Source organism: Callorhinchus milii, unplaced genomic scaffold, assembly GCF_018977255.1.
Source record: "Callorhinchus milii isolate IMCB2004 unplaced genomic scaffold, IMCB_Cmil_1.0 Scaffold12, whole genome shotgun sequence".
Classification (NCBI taxonomy): domain Eukaryota; kingdom Metazoa; phylum Chordata; class Chondrichthyes; order Chimaeriformes; family Callorhinchidae; genus Callorhinchus; species Callorhinchus milii.
The window spans coordinates 13,306,244-13,325,181 of NW_024704753.1; the positions used below are offsets into that span (position 1 = coordinate 13,306,244).

The 18,938-nt window shown below is 42.9% G+C and overlaps 1 protein-coding gene across 1 annotated transcript in view; it reads left to right on the plus strand.

Moving 5' to 3' along the window:
- The first annotated feature begins 642 nt into the window (after window positions 1-642).
- sema3b (sema domain, immunoglobulin domain (Ig), short basic domain, secreted, (semaphorin) 3B) overlaps window positions 643-18,938 on the plus strand; it is a 108,615-nt gene continuing 90,319 nt past the window's right edge. Inside the window, exons 1-4 of the mRNA XM_007890300.2 lie at window positions 643-701; window positions 988-1,073; window positions 4,364-4,456; window positions 8,393-8,576. The gene's annotated coding sequence lies outside the window, so the exon portion shown is untranslated. The remainder of the gene's footprint in view (window positions 702-987; window positions 1,074-4,363; window positions 4,457-8,392; window positions 8,577-18,938) is intronic.

Genomic DNA, 18,938 nt, shown 5'->3' on the forward strand with positions numbered 1-18,938 from the left:
AGTTTAACGTCTCATCTGAAGGGCGGCTCTTATGACAATGTAGCACTGACTTGTAGCATCAGTCTAGATAGACTGAGTTCACAGTCTCCAAAGTGGAGCTTGAACCCACAATGTTCCGTCTCAGAGGTTAGAGTGCGACTGACTACTATTTTGGACGCCAGGGACCAAGGCTTTGTGTTCATTGGAAATCATATGTTTGAGGGGAAATGAATGGAGTGAGGATGATTGAACTGAACTGAGGGAGGTGAGCAGAGGATTTACAGTACACTCGCATAATTAATAATGATTCTTCATAATAATAACATAATAACAATAATAATTAACAATCAATATTCATTGCATTTGATAATAGGCTTTATCACGTTGTCAAAACATCTCAAAACACTTCCCAAGATTTTATTGTGCAGTGACTGTATTTTTGTAAGCTAACGCGGCAGTCAATTTTCGCACAGCAGTGTCCCACAAACACCCATGCAGTAAATAGGCTCTGGCTGTGCTCCAGCCCTCGTTCCTCTCTCTATAAAGTGATCGAGCCTGATCACTGAAAGTTAGGTGAAGGAATTAACAGCGTAAACGGAAGGGAATAAAAAGCATTGCGTCTCGTCGAGGGCGTTTAACACGTCCACCCGGTACTGCGGCTCTCTGTGGGGGTGCGGTGTGGGCAGGACATAGAGCACTCGGCGAGGACTGAGCAGTGCAAAGTAAAGTTTTATCCGGTTTATCCGAATATTCTTTCCATTCCAGTTCTGTTATAATATTCTTGTACACTTAAATACACATACACGCGCACACATACACCACAGACACACATACACACACACTACAGACACACACACAAATCCACGATCAGTCCTCTTGAGTTGTTGCCCTGCTCAGATGTGAAGCTGCTAGAGACAATGCTCACATTATACTCAGCCGGCGGTGGGCTGCGGTGGAATTTGGTGCTTTCTGTGATTATTTGAACGTGCTGTGTGATCCTCCCCGCAGCTCGAGCTGGTCTGAAAGTGGGTAGCGAGCAGAGCCAGACAGAAGCTCAGAACCCCGTGGCTGTTTATATCCTGCCGTGTTTCAGGGTAAGCAAATCCTATTCATTTCGCTTCACAGCCCAGATGTATGTTGCCGGTGCTGCTTTCCAACCTTTCTCTTTATCTTTTTAACTTGTGAGCAAACAAAACAGCTGAGCCAAGTGTCTGCGCTTTTTCTTTCCTGACGATTAAATGTTCTTTCACGGTCAGTTAGAGAGCGAGCACTCACTCTGCACTGAACGCCAAGGAGATACTCTTGTGCTAGATTTCTTTTGGAAAAATAAACATTTTGCTTTTTTTTCCAAAAAAAACTCCAGGCTGCAGTTTGCGAATGAAACACTTTGGAGGGGATTAAAAACCATCAAGATAATCGATTGCTGTGGTCTGTTCCTTGGAATATATATAATAATGATAATAATAATCCTTGCATTTGATAGAGCACCTTATCACATTGTTGAGACGTCTCAAAGTGCTTCACAGGATATATTGTAAAGTGAATTGAATTGACGATGTATTTTGTGGGCAAAACTCCGAATGGAGGATTAACATAAAACCTCAGAATAAGGTAACACACGATAGTTAGTTTCTGATGAGGCTTAAAGGAAGCATTGGGGGTTGGGAGGGAGAAAGGAAGGTGAGAGGTTTTTGCATGTTGCGTGACTTATTGTTCCTTTGTCGAGCAGACCTGCGCAAAATGATGGCGACTTCTCTGAGGAGCTCTTCTGGACATCTATGAAATCATAATCCTTTCATTTGATATAGCGATTTATCATGTTGTTGATTTCCTCTCCAGTATATTGACTGCTTATCTGCAGGCAAAATTGCAGCAGCTAATTTGCACACAGCAACGTCCCACAAACAGCCATGAAGTTATCGAACAGTTTTTTCTATTGAGGTTCAAAAAGTAAAAAGTGAATCTTGGGCAATAATTTTTGGATACAGTAAGGCAGCAAAACAAGAGGACACACGTTTAGAGTCGCAAAGGGCAATTTCAGGATAGACATCAGGAAGTATTTCTTTACCCAAAGCATAATTAATGACTGGAACAGGTTGCCAGGAAGAAGGGTGGTTGAGGCCAGGACACTGGGACTCATTTAAAAAACAGCTTGACTCTGTGATGGGAGGATGGAGGGGAAGAGTGGGGGAAGGGGAAGGATGAGATCAGATGGGTTCAAGGACAATTATGTCATGTCTATATTCAATCTATATCCTTGAGCTAAAGATGCTGTATTCATTCAGAATGCAGTGCTCTGACTGGGAGAGCACTTTTAAGGAGGTCAAACCTTTCTTGAATAAAAAAAATTCTCGGCCTTTAGATAGAAAAAGGGAAATCTGCAACGCTGTCCATCGCTAGAGCAAACACACAGACGATCTGCAAGTAAAAGAGAAAATTGCATTAAAATTTATCAGACACCCGGTGGCATTAACCTGTCGTTGACTTTCACATTATTATTAATAATTAGATTACTTACATTTGATATACAGTGAACACCTGATAACTCATTACTCCGAGGGAAAAGGGCTCACTGATGAGTTGTATGGAGTGGCAAGTTGGGTAAATGTATACAGTAAAACTCGCCTTATAAAAGTCTTATATTTATAAATTGTATAATTGCCTAAATCGTACATGTACCCGAGTCCCGTTCAGTTTCCTATCAACAACACCTAGATTTCTTTGCGCTACTCGTATTTTCTAAGCAAATCATCTCCTAACTCGTAACGTGGCTCCCCTATCCTCCATTACTCCCGCACTTACCGGCTGCATTGAATCGCGAGAAACGTAATCTTGATTCGTCGCCGCATTCGCAGAAGAACTTGATCCCCGTGATTGAATGCGATGCCAATGCTTGCAGTAAGTGTACATGTGACAACGGGTCAGGATACATTGAATCATTGGAAACGTAGTCTTGACCCGTCACCGCATGCACACTTACCGCATGCTCAGTGTAGATTATTGATTCAATCAGACTTTATACGACTTGGATAAATTTGCAGTAACTGGGACTTCATGTAAATCTTATTAAGTGTCCCGACTGATATGACTTGTGGTGAGTTTTACTGTAAATGCATAAATAAATGCAGCCTAGGTATTGACAGCATGATGACTTATGTGGTAGCAACAAGTTAAGCCACGGTCGAATTATCAGGAGTTTACTGTATTGCCTTACGCTGACACTTCTCTAAGTTCTTAGAGAACTTAAGCCAATTTGCAAACAGCAATGGGGTGAACCATCAATTTTGGGGGATTGTTGGCCATTATAATGGGAGCAACGCCTTCGTTTTTCCATAGTGCTGTGGCATATTTAATGCCCACTTGATCGGGGTTTAAAGAGCTTTACCAAGGCTTTGCCTGGCATCGGTTAGGGACAGATTTGCAAATAGAAGTGATCTTTCTTCCCCACATTATCTCTCACATGACTCGAAGGGATGAATGGCCTCCTTCTGTGCTGCACATTCCAGTGATTCTATGATCCTATGACTCACCTGTTTTTAAGCTCCTGGCTCTTATCCACAGACTATTTTAAATGAATGAGGTTGGATTTGTGGATCATGTACCAAAGCACCTGATTCATTCAGGTGGACGTGTGACTCTATTCGAAAAGTTTCTCTTTCCCGGTGTCCTGGTCAACAATAGCTCAAATAAAATTAACCATTCGCTTCTTGGCTATTTGTGGGGACATTGCTGTGTGCAAACCAGCTGCTGTATTTGCCTGCAAAATACAGTCACTACACTTTATCATATGTCCTGTGAAGCGCTTTGAGATGTCCCTCAACATGAAAACTGTTGTATCGGGCGCTGTGTTGCTGTGTGTGGGTTAGGATGCTGTGTGCTTCTCGGGTGAGGTGTTGAATTCCGGTGTCCGGACGCGAGCTGGTGCGTTGTGTCAGACGTGCTGTTTGACCTTTCTCTGTCTCCTCAATCGTTCTGTGTTGTTCTGAGCTGAGCTCGAGGCACAGGACATTCCTGCCATTTACAATCGCTTTAAACACATATCTGGAAAAGTCAAACTGCTTATATAACCTGGGGGAGAGGGAGAAAGAGAGTGAGTTAGTGAGAGAGCGAAAGAGGGAGAGAGGGAAAGGGGACTGGAGTCGGGGGTGGGGGGCGGGGGGGAGAGGAGGAGGGGGAAACAGGGGAGAGAAAGAGTCAGAAAGGGCGAGAGAGTGAAAGGAGGGAGAGAGAGAGCGATAGGGAAAGGGAACCGCTGAGAGATTGAAGCGTTTGCAGACAAGGTCAGAATGTGTATTCAAGTACCGGCAAACATGCCATTTCTTGCAACTTGTTAACTCCCACAGTTTGACCCTGGCGGTTAAACACTTCGTAACGATTGTTTCAGACTGAACAAGAACTGAGAGTGAATCCAGATCCCTGCAGCCTGGGAGGAAAGACACCTCGTGTAGCAGCCTGGAGCAGAAGCCAACACCCACCGGTACGCCACTGCACTCAGCAATGAGTAAATACATTGACGCATTATTTTCATAGGATCATAAAAACCTTACAGCCCAGAAGGAGGCCATTCAGCCCATCGCGTCTGTGCCGGCTCTTTGAAAGAGCTATCCAACGCGTCCCACTTCCCCTCTCTTTTCCCTATAGCCTTGCAAATTTTTCCTTTTCATGTATGTCAATGGATCCAGACAGGCTCTGGGAGGCAGAGGGCAATATCAGGATAGACACCGGGAAGTATTTCTTTGCACAGAGGGTAATTAATGCCTGGAAGGGAGTGACCAGAAATGGTTGGTTGAGGCCAGGACACTGGGATACATTTGAGAAATGGTTTAATTCTGTGATGGATGGTCTGATGGGCATTCCGGGAGGTGTTAAAGTCCCGGCCAACAATCCCCCAAATAACCTTGGTCGCTCACTCCATGGCTCTCTGTGCGGCATTGCCTTTTGAGATGTTAACTCTTCTGATCTCGAAGGTTTGAGGATGTGACCTCACCCTGTGTGGATTGAGTAAAACAGTTCAGCACATATCAGGATTGTCCAAATCTCTGATGTTTTTATTATCCTGCAGGATATCAGCACAGAGCAAATTCTGGACATATTCCAAGGCATCACTGGCAGAGAGGGACTCATTCCTTTTTTCTATGGAAAAGTGCTTTTAACTGATTTTCAACGTCAGCCAAAATTCTCCCCTCCCACCAGCCCCCACCCCCACCCCATCCCTGTAACAATCTGTCCTGTGCCGAACAATTGAAAGCTATGTTTACTGTACGTGGCAAATTTGCCTGTAACCACCAATTCTTCAAATGGTCTTGAATAAGCCCTTCCAGATGGATTAACCATTACCAAATCCATCGGCATTTGAAGTGATCCCTGTTATTAATCCGTTTGTGGAGTATCTGAAGGAAAATAAATAATCCTTCACAGAGTATCCAGCAATGTAGTGTTGGCCACACACATGGAGCAATGTGTGTCTCACTTTAAATTTTCAATTGAATCTCAACATATCATGTGGCCACCAAATGTTATTTTGTGCGAAGCAAGTGCTACCAAGTTATTCGTAACTTCTTAGGTTACGAATAACTTTACGAATAAAGGCACGCTCCTGACTAGATATTCCAATGTAACTAAACAATAACGTATTTTTTGGAGGGGGGGAGCCGGTGTCTGGCACATGCAGCAACCCATCATCATATTTAAGAGTATCCAAATCAGATTGAGAGTGCCGCATATGTACGCCACCTACACAATTTACCTGTGTCTGAAATAGAATGTGCACTCTCTCCCGGAGGGATGAACCCCGTTTACTTAATCCCAGAGAGTATTCGGTGCAGGTTGGTGAGAGCCAAGGTTTGAGGACCCCAGAGTGTGCAATGGGATGACTGCCAGATTTTAACCAGCTGAAACAGCATAGCTTGCCATTGGCATGCCCTGGCAAGCTTACAGTTGCTTGTCCAGTGAGTTAGCAATAACCAAGGGGAAGAATCCCTGCTCCGAATGACTGGGCTGCTTCTCTAAGTCCTGCCAACAAGCCAGGCTGGCTGGTCTGTCATCAGCATTGCCCTGGAGTACTGTGGACCCACCTGGCCCAGGAACCGACTGAGACCGCCACAGAGGATTGGCTTGAATCTGACATTCTGTTGACTCGCACCGCAACTTACAGCCTTAGAGCTCAGCTCCGAGGAGACCTCGCTTACCACACCCCCAAGGGAGACCTTGCTATAGTGATAGTATTGAGCTGGGAATGCTGCTCTGGTTTAGAGATTCCATTATAAATTGTGCCACAAGTAAATCACATTCAGAATGGGCACCGCAGGGCATCTAACAGCAGCTACCTCAATGCCCTGAAATTGGACCTGGGTTAGCACGTCGACCATTTTGTGGTACAATTTCAGATCGCACAGAATTGTGAAAAATTCTTAAATCTAGTTTTAATTTGAAAGCCCGTTTTCCGTAAGACATTGAAGAGGACCCGCCTTCATTTGTGCTCTGTCACGGATATAGTCCCTCAAAGCTGCACTGTGTGATGTTGTAATCGGGAGAAATGGGACAAGAGGGAGTAGGTGTGTGGGCCTGTGGCTGTGGGTTATTTATAGGCATTGGGTGAGACTGTCTAATGCTGGTCAGAGTGATGCAACCAGGAAAGATAGAATCTGAAAGCATTATTAGGGCTGAGTGTCATTTAACACAGAGTCTATAATAATCTTTGCATTTCATACAGCGTCTTATCACATCGTCAAGACACCTCAAAGTGTTTCACAGAATATACTGTAAAGTTTTTTTTTGACTGTTTGTTTTCACTGACTTGCTCGTTCGATCTCTTTGGCCAAGTATTGATGTCTGTATTTGCACGAGAGTGAAGGGAATCGAACGGTACAGGTGAAGGGAACAGGAAGGGTGGAAGCTCATGTGGGCTATAAACATTTGCACAGACTTGTTGAGCTGAATGGTCTATTTCTGTGCAGTAATGTTCTGTTGTTGCATGATTGTTGATGTTAGCTGAAGTTATGTTTCTGACTGCCCTGAGTCGGCTGATCTTCATTTTGATTGACATTCTTGACCCTTTTGGAGTTAATGGGCTTTGTTCTGTCTGAGGTCCTGCCCTTTAAGTTTAGGTGACCAAATAAAAGCTCGAGGATACAATCTGTGTTTTGTAAATTCCTCTTGTCAATTGTCGCAATAAACAGCAATTTATTCCTGAAGCAGTTGGGTCAAGTGGCTGTACACCTGCGACCCCTGGTCACTGGGTCTGCACGGTCAAGGAAATCTGCACCTGCATTATTTCATCTGTCAACGAAAAACCCCTAGGCCTCAGGTCACCCAAACCCTTAGACCTCAGGCTCCATGGTGGAACACTTCACTTGCTCACTGTCCAGCTTGGTCAACAACAAAACCAAGGCTTTCACCACTTAACACACATTTCAGCTTCACTCAAGATTTTGTTCTGTGCTTTTGTGTAAACTACTACATTATGATTTACATTTATACAATAACTAGCTGTAACCTGTTGTAGCTTCACTTGCAACCAAAGGATCCAATGTGGAATGTAGATTGACACACAGACAGACGCACGGACAGACATTTTGTCTTTATCTATACTCAGCTGGGAGGACTCCTGTAGAGGACTCCCTTTGGAAGGCCTCTTGTGGGAGGACTCCTTGTTGGAGTCCATACATGTGTGATGAGCTTGTTTAGGTCACAATAGAAGATCCCTGAAAAAAATATGCCCATGACGCTCCCCCATACAAGATATTTCCGATGAGGTATAAACTGTGTTAGTGTAGATGTATCTCTCTAAAAGGGTATGTGACCTCTGTCACTACTTTGTTGCAGAATACCATACATAGCAGCTGTTTCAAAAAACGGCTTTTTATGAGTTCAATTCAAAGTTAATATTATCAACGGTTGCGAGGATCATTTAAAGTGTCATTGCAATGTCGATATCAGCATAACCGTTAGGGCCAGACGTGCAGCTGCCACACCCTGTGTTTTATAGGAGGAAAGGAAAAATTATTAATATGCTGTGGTGAGAGCCACTTGCTGTGTGTGCTATATATAAATGTTTGTGTTGGCCAGTCTTTTTAAAGCTTGTTTAAAGCAATGCAGTTTTAGCTGGTTAAACTCCACCAGTTATCCCAACTCACACTGTGAGGTCCCCAAGCCTCGGCTCTTGTCAGCCTGCACCGAATACTCTCCGGGATTCAGTGAGCAGGGTCTGACCCTCCAGGGGGAGAGAGAGGGTGCGTTTCATTTCCAGACTTGAGGACATTTCCATGTTTTGGTGCTATTCATATGTGGAATTCTCACTCTGGTTCAGATACTCATAAGCACGATGATGGGTTTCTGTGTGTGTCAGACATCCGGCTAACCAAAGAGAAGATGATTTCTTTTAAAAAGAAAAAGTTGATCTTTTCACCTCCAGGAATGCGAAGAACCTTTTAACCTGACCATTTTGGTGCCAATGAGGGGAGAGAGGGAAAACTGACATACCGGCTCTCAACAGCTCAAATAATGGATGTTCTGCCATCGCCCTGAAGGAGGTCATTTGCCATTCATTCCTCAGTAAACTGGAATCTCTCAAAAGATTTTCTCAAACAGGTTGGCAGGTAAGGAATGCACGTTTATAACCCGGCCAATATGATGTATTGTGCACTGTCTGTGGTTGACTGATTAGCTTTGGAACCTGTTTAACTTAAGAATGTTAACGGGGGGAGGAGGAGAGGGGTGTTGGTCATGTGAAATATACACTTGTCTTCTTCACTTTGGCTTTCGAAAATTATGTTTCTTTCTAAATTGAAAGCCCTTTTATTTTTGAAATCGAAATGTGGAGATCTTTTTCAAGCTTATTCATACATGTAGAGTTGCATAGAGGGATATGGCACGGACACAGGCCATTTGGCCCAACTAGTCCATGCTGATGTTTATAATCCACCATTCCTAATTTCCTCAACTACACCACTCTAATTCCCTCACGTATGCATCAAGTTTCCTCCTATATACGTTGATGATTTTTGCTTCCAACTACAGCTTCCAGCAGTGAGTTCCACACTGTGTGAAGAAGTTCCTCCTAAACTCACTATTAGGTGTGTTACTGGCTAGTGTATATTTATACCCTCTAGTTTTTGACTCACCAACAAGTGGAAACAGTCTGTCAGCATCTACTTTATGAAATTCTTTCATAACCTGAAACACCTCAATCAGGTCTCTTCTCATTCATTTCAAATCCAGAGAGAAAAGTTCAAACTTTTTTGGAAGGTGGACCCACCCATGACTGGTACTTTCCTCTACATTGTCCTCTCTCTAAGTACAGGTCAGGTCCAAGTTGTTGTTGGGTTGCCGTTCCTTCACCTTTTGGATCCAGGTTCCAGGGCTGATCAAACTGAGAGAATTAAATCCTCTTGCTCTCTTTCTCTCTAAAGGATTCTATGTATTTGATTAGACTCTGCTTATCCCACTACAGTCCGGAGGAAATCTGGAAGAACTTCACAATGTGAAGGAAACACTGCAAAGTGTAGTGACTGTAAACACGACAGCCAATTTGAGCACAAGCAGCCATGAAGTGATAGACTGATTTTATTTGGGGAATTATTGGCCAACACGTCGGACAAAACTCTTTTTGAAAAGAGTCATAGGATCTTTAAAATTCACCTCAACAGGCACAGATAGGTTCTCAGTTTAACATCACATCCAAAATACAGAACTTCCAACAATGTAGCATATACCATTGAAGTGTCAGCTTAGACTATATGAGTTCAAAGGCCTGATGTGAGGCTTGAACCCAAAACCTTCTGACTCGGGGGAAGGAGTGGTACCGACTGAGCCAAGCTGACACATAACTCCCCTCTACACTGTTTCTAAGCCTCTTAAGTCACAGTGACCAGAATGTGCACGGCGCTGTGATAAATGAGCAGCTGCAGTTTAAAGAAACTAGGGCTTTATATATTAGATAGTGTCGCATGTGAGGCACCTTTCTGCATGTATAAAGCGTGCAGTGTTTTGGAGTGCCTGTAGTCAGTGATCTTATTGACAACCAAACCTTTTACACTCCCTTTGACACGCTCTCATACATCGCCTCCCACTCAGTTACATCTCATCTTCCTGAGTTGCGTTGACTTTTGGGAGGGGGGGGGGGTTCAGTTGGGTATCTGACACATGCGGAAACTCATCATCATGCTAAGATGTCTCAAATCACTTCACAGAATACACTGTAAAGTGAATTGACTGTATATTTTGTGGGTGAAACTCAGCAGCCAATTACCCATAGCAGTGTCCCACAAACAGTCATGGATTGAGTGACAAAATTAAGTGCTGTAACAAAGAACTAAAATTGGCTGATCTGCTTCACTTGAGTTTTAACATGTGTTGGAGATAAGGCATCACAGAGGGTTTCAATAAAAGTTCGGGATCTGCTGTTCTCCTGTGTCGAGTCCAGTTCATTTCCATTCACTCCATCACTCTTTGTAGTCTTTCCACCAGAGTTCATAGAACGTTTACAGCACAGAAGGCAGCTGCTCATCCCGTTGTGTCTGTGCTCTTGCCTGCTGGAACCATCCACTTTAATCCCTCTCTCCAAACTTGTTTCTCTATACCCTTCACAATTACTTCTCCAAGTTCTGTGTTTTGTCACTGGAGAAAACAACTGTACCGAGCTCAGCAGCCAACCTTCTTTAGTTTTGTGGGGGTCAGGGACTGGGGGAAATGTCTAGACTCAAGTCAGTTCCTGATACAATTCAGTCAAACTGGAAATCAACAATATTGGTTTGGATAAAGAAGAGTCATTGGCCCATCTGATCTCATCCTTCCAGAACACCCACTTTACTGTCCTCCTCACAGCATCGAGATGGGTTAGAAGTGAGTCTCAGTGTTTTGGTCTCAACCACTTTTCCCGGTGCCCCTTTCCAATTGTTAATTGCCCTCTGGGTAAAGAAAAGCTTTACTCAGGTGGTGTCTGTTCTGAAATTGCCCTTTACAACTCTAAACCTGTGTCCTCTTGTTCTGCTGACTTGGTGCATCCTAAACTATTGTTCTGGGTTTATTTTTTCACTCCTATTTAGAATGTTACAAAAGGTCCCCTCTGAGACGTCTTCTCTCAAAACTGAATTGCGACACCTTGTCTAATTGTTGCTTATAGCTCATTCCTCTAATACTGGGGATCAGCTTTCTTGCTCTCCTCTGTACTACCTCTGGGGACCGGGCAGCTTCCTCCCCAAAGAGCCCCAGCTTGTCTCACCATGGCTTATAGCTCATTTTCAGGATCTGTATATGTCCAGGCAGGAATCCTTCTGTCACCATGTCGTTCAGGCTCCCAGTGAGTTGCTGAATTGCTTTGAGAGATCCTCCCGAGGTGAAAAGCTCTGTATAAATGTAGATTGTCCTAGCTGGACAAGTAGCGAGAAAACTTTGCAGATAGTGCTATCAATTGCAAGCTGTGTGGTTTTAGCTGGTTATACTCCAGCAGTTACCCCAACTCACACTCTGGGTCCCGCTCTTGCCCATCTGTTCCTAGTAACGTTTCTCCCACAATATATATTATCAATTCACTTTACAGTATATTCTGTGAAGCACTTTGAGACGTCTCAACATCACAATAAGGCGCTATATCAAATGCTATTATTGTTATTAATATTTTCCGGAATTAAGGATTTCCATGTGTAGGTGGGATGCATGGAACTCTTAGTTTTCTTTGGATACTTTTAAGCATGGTCATGGGTTTCCTCATGTGGCAGACATCCAGCGTGAGTGTCTGTGTGAGTGTGTACAAAGGAGCTGACATTGAAATGTCTGACAGATCTAGCTGGTAGCGTCCCTGGTACGCTCTGCACACAGTGTTCCTGTTGGCTGATACTAACTTGTTTTATTTGGGTCTTGAGAGCTGCTCCTTGCTTTCTCTCTGTATTTCGATTGACTTCCGTATTTTGACCGAGCGGGAATGTCAATGGGAAAATGAGAGTAACAGGGCACAGAGAAACTTGCCGACGGAGTGAAGGGGCTAGGGATTAAATTATTCCAGGATTTGACAGGCCACAAAACCTTTCGGTCCAGTTGAGATACAGCAGGAAAATAACTCGGGAACAGGAGAGCGTGCTGTGTGATTTCAATTAGAGGACCAAATATGCCCTATAACAATCAGCCTATACAGGCATGTCAGTCTGGAATCTGAGGGATTATTTCTGAGCAAAACAGTTCTGGTTCAGATCATATTATATGTGCTAGCAGCCGTTACTTTTTTCTATATATATATGATGTCAGACTGGCTCAGTCAATCTCACTCTTACCTCTGAGTCAGAAGATCGGGGGTTCGAGCCCCATGCCAGGACTTTGAGCTCATCGTCTAGTCGAGACTTTTTCTCTGAGAGCCTGTGCATACTTGATAGGCAGAATGGCCTCCTTTTGTGCCAGAGATTTCTCTGCATTGTCAGAGGCATCGTCCTTCAGATGTGATGTTAAATCATCCCTTGCAGCCTTACTATTTAAAACCATTATAACTATTACGTTTAGCACATTTTGCCCAGAAAATACATAGTCAATCCACTTTACAATATATTCTGGGAAACTCTTTGAGACATGATAAAATCTGTATCAAATGCAAGGATTATTATCTTACTATTAATAAATAATCATCTTGACATTTGCTATCTCGCCTTTCACATCGGAAGGATATCTTGAAGGACTTCACGGGATACATTGTAGTATGTACTGACTGTATTTTCGGGTGAACAAACCAGCAAGTGTCCCACAAACAACCTTGAAATGGAGGACCAGTGACCAGGAAATAAAGCATGGAAATGTCAAAACAAAATTCCTCCCAACTATTTAATTCTTAAAAGCATTCCTGGTTCTGAAGCGGGAAGGTTCAGGGTTCAGATACACAAAGCACACTTAAAGCAACAGCTTAATGGTCCTCAGTTGCTTCTTTCTACTGCTAAATGTGTGTGTGAGTGAGTGTGAATACTTTACACTCTAAGAAAACCTGGAATATGAAAAGATGAGATTGAGATGAGGGGTAAAGGAGGGCAGCAAATAGTATGAGGAGTGAGGGTGTGCGTGAGAAGGAAATAGATGAGTGCACAGAGGGATGGGAGGAGGTAAAACAATGTGCAACTACTGTCATTGCTTTACCCAGCAGGTGATTAACAACTTGGTCAGGGTTATTACAAAGGCAAAGTATAGCGTGGTTCAGGCTCATACACTGGAATCCATTCAAGAAACAGCTTGATGTTGTAATGGGAAGCTGGTAGGAGGAGATCAAATGAGTTGAAGGGCCTTCTTCATCCGAACCTCTCTAGAGTTCTAACCCATTTCCTTTCTCTCCGCCTCCCCTCCTCCCCCCCCCACCCAATCTCAAAACAATGTTAGATATTTTCCGAAAATTTTGTGGGTTGTAAAACCATGTGAACACCATTCACTGTAAAACTGTTACCATATGACATCTCTGAGGTTACACTCAAACTGTTGCCACTATAACAGGTCAGTTGCTGTAATATCCTCAGTTACAATCCAGCTCCCAATATCATAACAGTGTTTATACTCCCTCGATGATAGTGAAATTCTATAATGCATCGTTCAGCTCAATATGCTGTTTGCTCGGATCCCAAAGGCCAAGCAAAGAGGACCTTTATTTTGCTTATGAATCCATTCCCCAGTGAAATAAGAGATGTTCTGTGTAATCACAACACCCATTGAGGGAGATGAACAGCTCAGCATTATTCCTTAGACATCAAAACTGTTGCCACTGGAACCAGCCATCAAAAGGAAGGTTATAAAGGGTAAAGGGTAATGGGTCAGCGGAGTTGGTATCCTACAAGGAGGAGATCAAATGGGCCGAAGGGCTTTCTTCGTCTGAACCACTCTTGTGATCTTGTATTTCTGGTATTGGGACGTTTGGAAATTGTAATCCTTTAAGCTGCATACTGATAAGACCAAGAGATAACACTACATCTGTACAAGTCAGCGTTGATGATACAAGGGAGGCTGACCCAATAACCAAGAAGGAAATGAATACCGTTTGCTGTTTGTCCAGCAGATTGGGGAGCCCAGGTGAGAGATGGTTTGAGTGAAGATGACTAGCTTTTAATAGTAATACTAATACTTGCATTTTATACAGCACTTTCACATTCCAAAGCTCTTCACAGGATTTACTGTGAAGGGGAGTGACTTGACTATGTGTTTGTAGGATGTGATTTGGTGGCTGTGAGGAGAATCTGTGTTCATCATCAGTGCAGGAATGAGGGTAACTCCATCCCCAACATCAATCCTCTCATTTCTCTGCCTAAAGACTGATTTTCTGTATGTTTCTAATTACTTTACATCATTAAGTGTCAGCGTGGCTCAGTTGCAAGTCAGAAGGTCAGAAGATTGTGTGTTAAGCCTCATGTTGGGGACTATGAGCTCACAATCCAGGCTGACACTGTAATAAGTTGGAAGTGATGCCCTATGGACATTAAATATCCCATGATAGTATTCAAAAGTATTGAATACAAAAGTATTTAAGCGCTCTGGAACGCTACCTTGTGTGAGGGGCGCTATATAAATGCACATTGTTGTTATTGGCCAGTGTACTGGGCAATAACCTCCAGATAAAATTGATCATTCACTTCATGGCTGTTTGTGGGACACTACTGTGTGCAAATTGGCTGCCGCTTCGCCTATAACACACATTACATACAATACAATATCCCAGTGCCTTGGGATGTCCTCCCGTCATGAAAGGTGCTATACAAATGTAATTTTGTTGTTATTCACACCAAAAACTGTGAAGCTCTTTGAGATGTTTGGATGTGATGAGGTGTTGCATCAAAGGCAAGAATTATTTTTGTATCAATTAAAAATGAAATTATTGCCTTTTATATAGCACATATAATGTTGCGATGTCTCAAAGCAGAATTTTTTGTGAAGCATATTCACTGTATTTTGTAGGCAGACAATTTGCACAGCAATGTCCCACAACCAGTGAATGATCAATTTTATCTGAAGGACTGTCAACAACAACAACTTGCAACCATATAGCGCCCTTCACCCAGGGTAGCATTCCAGATATATCAGCGCTTGATATATCAGCCAGGACATGGGGAGAAACTCCTGCTGCTTTTGACTAGTATCAACCGGTCTTTAACGTTCACCTGGATAGGCAGACAGGACCTCGGTTTAAAGTATAAATCCAAAAGCTGGCATTTCCAACAATGCAAGGCTCCCAAGCTTTGCACTGGAATGTGGACCTAGACTGAGAACTCAAAGCCCTGATGTTGACTGTACAACCCTTTAACCCACAGACAAAAGTGCTGATGGCTGAGATTATGGTGACACTTATGGCGAAATAAATGGGATAAACAGTTGCATAAAATTAATAGTGGAGCAGGCGAAATGGATGGAAAGGGTACTTCTGTTTGTATGACTTGTAGATTGTAGCCAGTTTTGACCCCAATAATGGGATTGAGTTTCGCCCCTAAATGTGTTTCATTTGCAGGTTCTTATATTTGGTATCAACCTGGTATCAACGCTAGCCTGGTCACTGTACGTTTCTACTTTACCATTAGGTGTCAGCCTGACTCAGTCATAAGAACATAAGAACATAAGAATTAGGAGCAGGAGTAGGCCATTCGGCCCCTCGAGCCTGTGCCCCGCCATTTGATAAGATCATGGCTGATCTTCTGACCTAACTCTAATTACCTGCCCTATCCCCATATACCCTAATCCCTCAGTTTTTAAAAAATCTATCAGTCTCAGCCTTGAAGATGTTCAAGGACTGAGCATCTACAGCCTTCTGGGGTAGTGAATTCCATAAATTCACTGCCCTTTGAGTGAAGAACTGTTTCCTCAACTCTGTTCTAAAAGGCTGACCCTTAATTTTAAGACTGTGACCCCTGGTTATAGATTCTCCTACCAGGGGAAACAGTCCCTCTGTGTCTACTTTATCAGCCCTTTAAGAATCTTATATGTTTCAATAAGATCTCCCCTAATTCTTCTGTACTCTAGAGAATATAGCCCCAGTTTATTCAGCCTATCCTCATAGGTCAGTCCCCTCATCCCAGGAACTAACCGAGTGAATCTACGCTGCACCCCCTCTAGGGCAAGTATGTCCTTTTTTAAATAAGGAGACCAAAACTGCACACAATACTCTAGGTGCGGTCTCACCAAGGCCCTATACAGTTGCAGCAAGACTTCCCTACTCTTGTACTCTAAACCTTTTGCAATGAACGCTAACATGCCGTTCGCCTTCTTAGTTGCTGCTGCACCTGCAAACTAACTTTTTGAGACTGGTGTACAAGGACACCCAAATCCCTCTGCACACTAACACTATCTAATCTCTCCCCCTCTAGAAAATAATCTGTTTTTCTATTTTTTCTACCTAGGTGAATAACTTCACACTTCCCCACATTAAATTCCATCTGCCACCTACTCGCCCACTCCCCTGGCCTATCTATATCCCGTTGCAATCTTTTTGCATCATCCTCAGAGCTTACTCTCCCACCGAGTTTAGTGTCATCCGCGAATTTAGATACGTTACATTCAATGTCCTCGTCTAGATCATTGATGTAAATTGTAAATAGCTGAGGCCCAAGCACTGATCCTTGTGGCACTCCACTAGTCACATCCTGCCAATTCGAGAATGACCCGTTTATTCCTACTTTCTGTTTTCTACCCGTTAGCCACTCTTCAATCCATGCTAATATGTTCCCATTAATCCCGTGGGCCTTAACCTTGTGCAATAGCCTTTTGTGCAGCACTTTGTCAAATGCCTTTTTAAAATCTAAATACTACATCTACTGGTTCCCCCCTATCTAACCTGCAAGATACATCTTCAAAAAACTAAAAGATTAGTTAAGACGACTTCCCTTTTGTAAAGCCATGTTGACTCTGCCTAATCTTGTTATGGTCTTCCAGGAATCCCATAACGACATCCTTAATTAAGGACTCAAGAATTTTCCCTACCACTGATGTCAGACTAACTGGTCTATAGTTCCCCATCTTTTCTCTCCCACCCTTCTTAAATAGTGGTGTTACGTTTGCAATCTTCCAATCAATGGGAACCGTTCCAGAATCCAGAGAATTTTGGAAGATCAAAGACAAGCCATCCACTATCTCAGTAGCCACCTGTTTTGAAACCCTAGGATGTAGGCCATCAGGTCCAGGAGATTTATCAGTTTTAAGACCTCATAATTTACCTAAAACCATTTCTTTACTAATATTAATTCCTCCAAGTTGCTCACTAACATTTTCTTCTTGGTTCCCCTCTATTCTTGGTAGGTTTCAGTGTCTTCTAAGATGAAGACAGTAGCAAAGTACTTGTTTAATGACTCTATCACGTCTTTATCCTCTACTATAATTCCCCCCGTCTCTGCCTGTAGCAGACCCACATTTACCCTTGAGAGCCTCTTCCTCTTTATATATTTCTAAAAACTCTTGCAGTCTGTCATTATGTTCCTCGCTAGTTTGCCCTCATATTCCATTTTCTCCCTCTTAATCACTTTTTTGGTTCTCCTTTGTTGATCCCTAAAGTTCTCCCAATCCTCGGGTTTACTACTCATCTTAGCTGTTTTATAGGCTTCTTCCTTTAACTTTATACTTTCCCTAACTGCTCTAGTTAGCCACGGTTGGGCCACCTTTCCTGTAGCATTCTTATTCCTCAAAGGAATACGTGCTCGCTGGGAATTTTGCACTATCTCCTTAAACGTCTGCCATTGCTGGTCTACTGTCAAATCCTTAAGTCTAATTTCCCGGTTTATTTTGGCTAAATCCTCTCTCATTCCAGCAAAATTGGCTCTACTTAAATTTAAAACCTTTGCTTCAGACTTAACTACTTCTTTCTCTAACTTAATGCTAAATTCCATCATATTATGATCACTTTGCCCTCGAGGAGCCCTAAGTTCCAGTTTGCTGATCAGCCCTGCTTCATTACACAAAACAAGGTCTAATATGGTGTGTTCCCTGGTTGGCTCCTCGGCATACTGATCTGGATAATTATCCCTAATACATTCTATAAACTCTTCCTCTATTATACTTTTCCCAATTTGGTTGTCCCAATCTATGTGCAGATTAAAATCACCTACAATTAATGTTTTTCCTTTACTACATGCTCTGCTAATTTCCATTAGAGTTTTCTTGTTGTTACGTACCTCTACCCATACTGACTCTACTTCCTGCTTTTCTGATTTAAAATCTTTCTTCTCTACTGTTTTTATCCCATCCTTTATTAGCAGGGCCAACCCCCTCCTCGTTTACCACATTGCCTGTCTTTTCTATACACCACGTACCCTGGAATATTTAGCTCCCACCCTTGATCTCCCTGTAACCATGGCTCGGTGATGGCTACCAGATCATACCCGTTTGTTTCTATTTCAGTCGGTTAACGTTAATGTTAAGGTAGCTCTGCAGACAAATAAAGCAAAAGCCACCCAGCGTCATTTGACCCAACGATAACCAGAAGATCCAATGAGCTGGTGAAACGGGGACAAATAACTCTCAATTCTTCCCAACTTCTTTTTGTTTGTGAATAAAATGCAGTGGTACAGCAAGCTAGGGGTCTCCACAAGACTGCACATGCCCAAAACCATTTGGCAGAACACTGTGTTTGGGGAAAGAGCATTAACATTGCTGATTATTCAGCTCTTCAACATGTCCAGTGTCCTGGCTTCAACCATCCTTTCCTGGTAACCTGTTTCAGTCACGAATTACCTCCTAGATGAAGAAATTCTTGTTGGTGTCTGTCCTGAAATTGCCCTTTGCAACTCTAAACATGTGTCCTCTTGTTCTACTATCTTGATACATCCTAAAGCATTGATCGGGGTTTACTTTCTAAAATGTTATCTACCTCTCTAAGGTCCCATCTGAGACATCTTTTCCAAAGACAGGAGAGCCCTAGTTTGTCTAATTGCAACTCGTAACTCAATGCTCTAACATTGTTTTTCTCTGCAATGCCTGTGGAGCCTGGGCAGCCCCCTATGTCACTTTGTGCCAAGGCCAATAAGGGA